Raw genomic sequence first — 8,507 nt, forward strand, 5'->3', positions numbered from 1 at the left:
CAAACATCGACATGAATCAGCCATGGGTGTAGATGTGTCCCCCATCCTGAACCCCCCTCCCACTTCTCTCCCCATCCCATCCTCCAGGGTCATCCCAGTGCACCAGCCCTGAGCATCCTGCCTTATGCATTGAACCTGGACCGGCGATCTGTTTCACATATGATAAGCGAGCAGCTGCATTTCTCAGTTAGGGTGGGAGAATTCTGGACAGTTACAGCTGAAGCCCAGAGTGCAAGCGAGATGCACACTCCAAGGAGGCCCAGGGTGTGGGCACTGAGATGAGTCCCTCCAGCTTACCTGCAAAGCAGGTTGTCCACAGCCCTTTGGCCTGGTGGACGAACCCACTCACACCCACGGCTCCTGCCTTGCATCACTCTCAGAGGAGTTGCTCAATGTGTTTTGCTGAGACAGCGAATGGGTGCTGCTCTTTTAGAAGATTCTTCAGAAATTCTGTAAAGTAGGTTGAGACACTTCTTTCTAGACGTTTGGTCATGTGGTGGTTGATCTTTGTCTTGGGGAAGCACAGTTCTGGAGGACTCTGAACACGCTCCAAGAAAATGTGTTTGCTTTAACATGGACAGGGATTTGCAGTATGAAACACTTTGCAAAGTACTGAGAAAAATCTCTTTCTGTGACTGGAAATGTGGTTCACTTGCTCTGTTAACGTTTCTATCAGAGGATAGAAAAGACCAGCTTCTCAGTGCCCAGCAGAGAGGAATATTTTATTACTGACAGTATTTGAAATTAGTGGTGCATAGTGATAACAAAAGCAGACTGCCTTTAGTCGGTTTTATTATCTTCTAAATCCTCTGCAGACAAGGCACCCCTTTAGTGCCTGCTTCCAGGATGGACAGCTCTGACTGCCACCTGCCCCCTACCCACTACATTCACCACTCTCTTCGTAGCTATCAGTCTCGATCCTTCACTTAGCTTGTACAACATTTGACAAGTTAACTAATTTCTTTAAACCTTGATTTTCTCATCTGTTAGATGGTGAAAATAATTTCACAGATTATGGAAATAATCTGTGACTCCTTTGAAGATAGGTATCATCCGATGGTGTTTATGAAAACGTTCTGTAAATTGTAAGATGCTGTAGAAAAGGTGAAGGATGATTCTCCACTGATTATATGACAATTGATTATGTTACAAGGAGTTATTTCTCATGGATCTGTTCAATAGACTAGACCAACAGGACGATTTTATCATCATTAAAAGAGCATGGCCACTGTGCGTTAACACATTTTTGTTTTTAAGAACCCACCTCAAGTACTACTCAGCAACATCTCCTCATAAATGGGAACTCAACAAATAAATAAATCATGTTGTCCCTAATTTTTCACTTCCTTAAGAGCCAGTGATCTAAGAGGAGTCAAGCTCATGCTCGTGCACGGCCATGTTGGACACTTTGCAACCCTTTGGACGGTAGCCCTCCAGGCTCCTCTGTCCATGGGATTCTCCAGGCAAGAATACTGGAGTGGGTTGCCATTTCCTCCTCCAGGGGATCTTCCCGACTCAGGGATCAAACCCATGTCTCCTGTTTTGCAGGATTCTTTACCCACTGAGCCATCGGGGAAGCTACCGTTTCTAGGCATAGATGTTAAAAACTAGATTTACTGAATTCACCAATATTCCCTGGAAATACCTAGCTGGAGCCATCTTGACTGTGTAAGGAAAGTGGGGGGACAGTCAGAGGCCCCACAGAGTTAGAAGGATGTTCTTGAGGCTTGGCATCGGGCACTCCCACCCCTTTCCTCTTGTGTCTTTGCCAGGCCTTCAGAGTGTCCTTAGCAAGCTCCACCTGTCCCTGATAGAACATCTCGGGGACCTCTCCTGACCCTTTGCCAGGAGACATCTCTGCTCCCCAAGGTGTTAATGCCATCTACTTGCCAATGCCCCTGAAATCTGCATCTCCAACTGTAGACATCAGTAGACACTCATCTACCTGCTTACTGGACTTCACCTCTTGGAAGAATGACAGCAATAAAAATGAAAAATACTTTCGTAGTCTTAGCTGTGTGTAAACACTAATGCGGTCTTAACAGAGACATTTGAAGTACCTCACATATAATAACTCATATAAGCTTCACAGCAGCACTTGAGAAAGCTACTATTATTCCTATCTTCAAGAAATGGGTCACAGAGAAGCTGGGTAGCGACGCTAAGCAGGCGGAGTCGGCCTCGCTTCGGGGCCTGGTCCTCACGCACCGTGTGTCCCGGCCCCTGTGTGTGCACCCTCGCCAGGACCGTCGCGGAAAGGAGCCTGCTGCTCCCCCGCCACTCTCTCCCTCCCCGCCAGTCCCCCATGGCCTGAAGGGAAAAATCCAAGTCACCTTGCAATTGTCTTTCTCCCACCTCCATTCCAAGTAATTCAACCACCAAATCCTATCACTTCTACATCCTACATGTTCAAAAAATCTGTTTAATTACCTCTCTCTCTCTCTCTCTAGTCTAACTTTGCAACCAGGGGTTCTTCAAAAACAAACTGCCAGGGGCATTTATCAGTTCACCTTTCTTCAGCTAATCAGCTTCCCTTCAGCAGTTTCCAGTTGCCTGTTGGATAAATCCTAACTCCTTAGCCGAGTCTACAAGGCCCTCTGTGACCCCACCCATACCCACCACCTTGGCCCCATTGCTCCTCATTGCTGCCCCCACCCCCACCCCCCCCTGCTTCATTTCGGCTGGCTCTGAGTTTCCCAGATGCTCTGGTTCTCTCTCTCCCCACTGAGACTTTACTCACGCTCTTCCTTCTGCCTGTAACCCTTCCCCCATTCCCTAGGTCAGAGTGAGACCTTCTCTGACTGAAGACTGTGATGAGCCTTTCTGCTGTTCCCCAGCTCCCTTTAACTTTCCAGGAGATAGCATTCACCACATCTGAGTGTAATTTCTCATCTGAAGTCTATGATCCCAACTGCTTGAGGGTAGGGATCATGTCTGTCTTCTTTCTCTCTGGGTCCTAAATGCAGAGCCAGGTGCATCTTCAACTACCAAGAAATATCTGTAGCATGAATGAGTGGCAGGACTGTTCAGAGCGAATAACACACTGACCACAGTAGCAAAACCCTTGCTATTTGATAAAATATCAGCTTTATCAAGATAGAGTTCACATGCCATACAATTCATGATTCTACAGAAGTATGCAATCATCACCACAATTTTAGAGCATTTTCATCACCCCAGAAGAAACCTTTTCTCATTATCAGTCACTCTTCACTTCTTGCTATGTTATTTTAAAAAGATAATAAAGCCTGGTATTTGCAGAGTGTTTCATATGGGTAAATAGAGCCCATGTGGGCTCATTGAATCTTGAACAATTCTGTGAGGTGGGCATTGGATGGCATCTGTCAATGAGTTTTAACTTCAGTTTATGGAGGAAGACTTTTAATCAATAAAAATTTTTATCTAAAAGGAAGGGGAGAAGTGGTGGAGGTGGAGGTGCCCAGGAGGCTGGAGTCTTCTGCTTGCAGACTGTTCATTCTGGATAGGTACTGGCTGGGATCACTGACTTGATGGACATGAGTTTGAGCAAGCCCCGGGAGTTGGTGTCGGACAGGGAAGCCTGGTGTGCTGCAGTCCGTGGGGTCACAAAGAGTCGGAACTGAGCGACTGGACTTGGGAGCTCCATGCATGCTGTCACATGAACTTGGGGTGCTGCACTGCACCTGACGCTCTGGGGAGTTCAGGGTCCACAAAACTCACTGTTGAGAACATTTATTAGTTGGAAGATGCAGATGGTAGACAAATAATACACAAAGCAAATAGATTTTGAGATAATATTACAAGATCTGAATCTGAATCCTGATTCTGCTACTTATTACAACTCTCTGACTTTGGGAAAGTTAACCTTCCCATTTATAATACTTTGGTCACCTAATGAGAAGAGCCAACTCATTGAAAAGGACTCTGATGCTGGGAAAGATTGAGGGCAGGAGGAGAAGGGGATGACAGAGGATGAGATGGTTGGATGGCATCACTGACTCAATGGACATGGGTTTGAGCAAACTCCAAGAGATAGTGAAGGATAAGAAAGTCTGGCATGCTGCAGTCCACGGGGTCACAAAGAACTGGACACGACTTAGTGACTGAACAGCAACAAACCATCCCAATATTCAGCTTCTTTACTTTAAAACAGTATCCATAGTATTTTCCTTGTATGGTTGTTGTGAGGATTAAAGGAGCTAGTGTATTGAAGCAACTTCATATATTGGTGCTCAGTGAATAGTAGAACATTTTATTACTGATGAACAGATTTTTAAAAAATGAACTAAAGCATGCATGGAAGTAACACTATATAATTGCTATCCAGGTTGTAGTGGAATAGACACGCTCAAGCACAGATAAAGGAACACACATGCTGAAAGCCAAAGGTCTGTGTGACGCAAAGGCCAGAAAGTCACTTTCCTTGGGCTTGGACATCAACTTCTGCAGCTTTATTCAAAAGAAGTAATCTAAAATTACCAACAATAGCAGCAAAATCACTGTGTACAAAGTTACCTATCACTGTGTTGCTTCAGTAGTAAAAACACTGGAAACAACTGATTGATCGTCCAAAGAATGCTTTGGAATTTAGGGATATGTAAGCAAGGCAGGGGGTTGGGAGGGGAGTCGGGGTGAGCAGGGAGGGGGCTTCCCAGGTAGTACTAGTGGTAAAGAACCCGCCTGCCAGTGCAGGAGACGTAAGTGAAATGGGTTCAATCTCTGGGTCAGGGAGACCTCTTGGAGGAGGGCATGGCAACCTTTCCAGTATTCTTGCCTGGAGAATCCCATGGACAGAGGAGTCTGGAGGGCTACAGTCCATAGGGCTGCAGAGTCAGACACGACTAAAGCGACTTGGCATGCAAGCACACAGCAGGGCGGGGTATTAGGCAACCGTTAAAAAGGCCATGAAAACCTTTTGGGCACAGAAGAATCCACATGGCCAGACACCCCAAGGTAGGAGGGAGCCTGGAAGAGTGTGAAGAAACAAAGACAAATACCCGAGGTGCAGCTGAGAGGGTGGATCTCGTTCAGGGTCTAAGTTCAGTGGGAAGCCACTGAGGAGTTGTTAGCAGAGAGGGGCATAACCGGAATTGCAGGTTTTAAAAGCTCATTTGTCATAATGTGGAAAACAATTTGGGAAACTGTTTCAAAAAACCCACAAGTATGCCGGAAAAGCTTCATGCAAAGTGGTATGAGGATGATTGAAACAAGTATTTTTCCTCTTTTAAAAAACTCCTTAATCAAAAAATAAAAATAAAATGATAATAAAAAAAGATTTTAGAAAAATTCCTTAATCTTGACCCACGATTTTTTCTCCCTTAAAAATGGGGAGAGATAAATGACTTTCGTGCAGAAAGTAGCTATGTTCTCTGTGAGACGCTGCGGCCCACGAATATTGGAGGTGTCGTGCAAGGGCGTGCAAGGCCTGGGAGGGATGTGGTCTTACAAAATGTATAAGGGGTGGGAGGTGAAAGTGAGTTATCGACCTCCATCAGCCGCTCCTTCTCCACCAGGTGATAAGCTATCAGAAATAGCTTCCTGTTGATGTTACAGATGTTATAGCTTCATTTATCACTGTCTGATCTCCTCTTGACTCCTGCCTTTAAAGATGTCAGCTCAAAGCAGAGTGAGGAGGACCATATCACTTGGAGCTCAGCAGATAGGGGCTTGGATATGGACCTCCCAAGGAGCTCCAGCAGAAATCCACTGACCATGACCTCTGGGAAGGAACAGGCTAAGGGCTTTTGTGAGAAAATCATTATTTCATCTTCAGCAAGTGTTTGCATGTAGGTAGGCAGTGAGGTGTGGGCAAACTCTAGGTATGTATAAGGAACAGAATGCTTAAATGCATTCACTCACTTACATATGCCACAAACACTGCTTGACTACCTTAGAAGCCAGCAGAGTTCTGGTGACTGGGGACACGGTAGAGTTGATCCTGGGTGGCCTCGGCCTGCAGCTGAGGCCCCTGCTTCAAGCAGGGCTTCATTTCTGGCCAGAGATTGAGGCTGGGCAACAGCAGGGAGAGTGCTGAATCTCAGCCACTAGTCCACCAGAGTCAGAGGCCAGCGGCAAGGCCCTGGCCCATCAGCTGTGTAGAAACGAATTTCCATGTAGAGACAGCAAGTAGTGAAACAAATAAATTGTTTATTTGAAGAAACAATGGTATAGGGCGTGTGGATGGACTCAAGAGCCAGCTCAGATGGAGAGTCGCACCATCGTGGCAACTGGATCACGTTCATGGGGCATTTCTTCTGGGTTTCTTTTAACCAATCATCTTGCTTTGCTGGTTCTGAGTCCATATTTGGTTTATCTCAAGGTCCTCCCATGCATGCACACACATCTCATAGCCCAGATGGATTCCAGCAAAGAGGCCTGACATCACTTACAACATCACTTACTATGAGGTGATGCTCCCTCCCTTTTTGACCTCCAAGTAGTCTTTCTGTGCATGTGTAGTCAGGGAGCTCTTTTTAACCTCGAGAATGAGTAATACGTGATCTGTATCTCTTATCTAGGCAGGGTCCAGCCTCCTTCATCATCCTGCTTTTATGGAGTTTCTGCCTTTATGGAATTTCTGTCCACAGGGGAGAAACTGTTCAGCCTGGGACCCATCTATCTCCTGCCTCTGAATCATACATAGACCCTGGATTTACAGCAGAGTCATGGATGATCTAATCAAATTCCTTGCAAATGTATATGAAGAAAATGTAGTCCAGAGAGGGCAAAGGCCTGTGATCTCCAAGTCACTGATGTCCAAATCAAGTAGACTTTCTACTGTTACAAGACTATCCCAGTGAGAGCACACACACAGAAGATCACAATATGTCGTGTTCAAAGACCCTTAGGAGAAGGCAATGGCACCCCACTCCAGTATTCTTGCCTGGAAAATCCCATGGATAGAGGAGCCTTGTAGGCTGCAGTCCATGAGGTCGATAAGAGTCGGACACGACTGAGTGACTTCACTTTCACTTTTCATTTTCATGCGTTGGAGAAGGAAATGGCAACCCACTTCAGTGTTCTTGCCTGGAGAACCCCAGGGACGGGGAGCCTGGTGGGCTGCCGTCTATGGGGTCACACAGTGTCGGACACGACTGAAGCGACTTAGCAGCAGCAGCGGCAACAGCAAAGACCCTTAACAACTACATTTAAAAAAATATATTTTATTTATGTACTTATGGTTGTGCTGGATCTTCATTGCTGCTCACGGGCTTTCTCTAGCCCTGGCGAGTGGGGTATACATCTCGTCGTGGTGGCCTCTCCTCTTCCGGAGCACAGGCTCCAGCTGCGTGGGCTTCTGTAGCTGCTGCGTGCGGGCCCAGTAGTTGTGACACATGGGCTTAGCTACTGCACAGCATGCGGAATCTTCCTGGACCAAGGATGGAAGCCATGTCCCCTGCACTGGCAGGTGGATTCACATCCAGGGATGCCCAGCTACATGGGACTGTGAGCCTTGGAGTGGCATCATGGAAGGTTCTGGTCCAAGAATGGTCCACACAGAAGAGCAGAGCAGAGTGAATTCTGCACAGCCCTGGATGCTGACATATCTATCCTGGGTTCAGATAAAAGAGAAAACAACGTAGTGAGTCAAAATCTTGGCTTGATTCCCGTAGGTTAACTGTAGCTAGAGTTAAGTAGCAGAAGACCCTGACACTCAGGAGCAGAGAGCTGTTTGTTGACAGTGTAAGGATGAACCTGAAGGGTGTGGAAAAGCCAGTTAGGAAGTTATTCTGTAAAGCTTCCAGAATGCCCATGCATTCCTAAACTTTGAGTAAGAATGTTGCTTCCTATTGCTTCCCTGGTGGCTGGGTTGCTGGGTTGGGAAGATCCCCTAGAGAAGGAAATGGCAACCCACTCCAGTGTTCTTGCCTGAGAAATCTCACGGACAGAGGAGCCTGGTGGCTACAGTCCATGGAGTCACAAAAGAATCAGACACAACTTAGTGATTAAACAAAAATAATTCTTAACATGCTATGAGAGAAAAGAAAACTAGCTACAGACATATTTCCACAGTGAACTGATAACACACTGCAGACGCGGAAACACGGAGCAGGGCTCGGCCCGAGAGGTGGACTTTTAACTTTAAAGAATAAAAATGTAAATATTAATAGCTGCTATATGCTGTTTACCAGGGGGCTTCCCCAATTGCTCAGTAGGTAAAGAATCCTGCAATGCAGGACACACAGGAGGTGTGGGGTTGATCCCTGGGTTGGGAAGAGCCTCTGGAGGAGGAAACGGCAGCCCACTCCAGTGTTCTTGCCTGGAGAATCCCCTGGACAGAGGAGCCTGGTGGGCTACAGTCCCTGGGGTCGCAAAGAATCGGATACAACTGAGCATGATGAGCTGTTTACCAGAGAAAAGAGCATCTGTTAAGTACTTTGCCCATGTATTTGTATTAACTTTAAAAAACCTTATGAAATTTTAAAAATTAAACATTTATTATTAACCTGTGAAAAAACTGAGAGAGGTTAAGTAACTTTTCCCAAGTCACTCAGCTATCGGGTAACTGAGCCAGTTTTCAAATCTGA

The sequence above is a fragment of the Bos taurus genome, chromosome 16, assembly GCF_002263795.3.
Source record: "Bos taurus isolate L1 Dominette 01449 registration number 42190680 breed Hereford chromosome 16, ARS-UCD2.0, whole genome shotgun sequence".
Lineage (NCBI taxonomy): Eukaryota > Metazoa > Chordata > Mammalia > Artiodactyla > Bovidae > Bos > Bos taurus.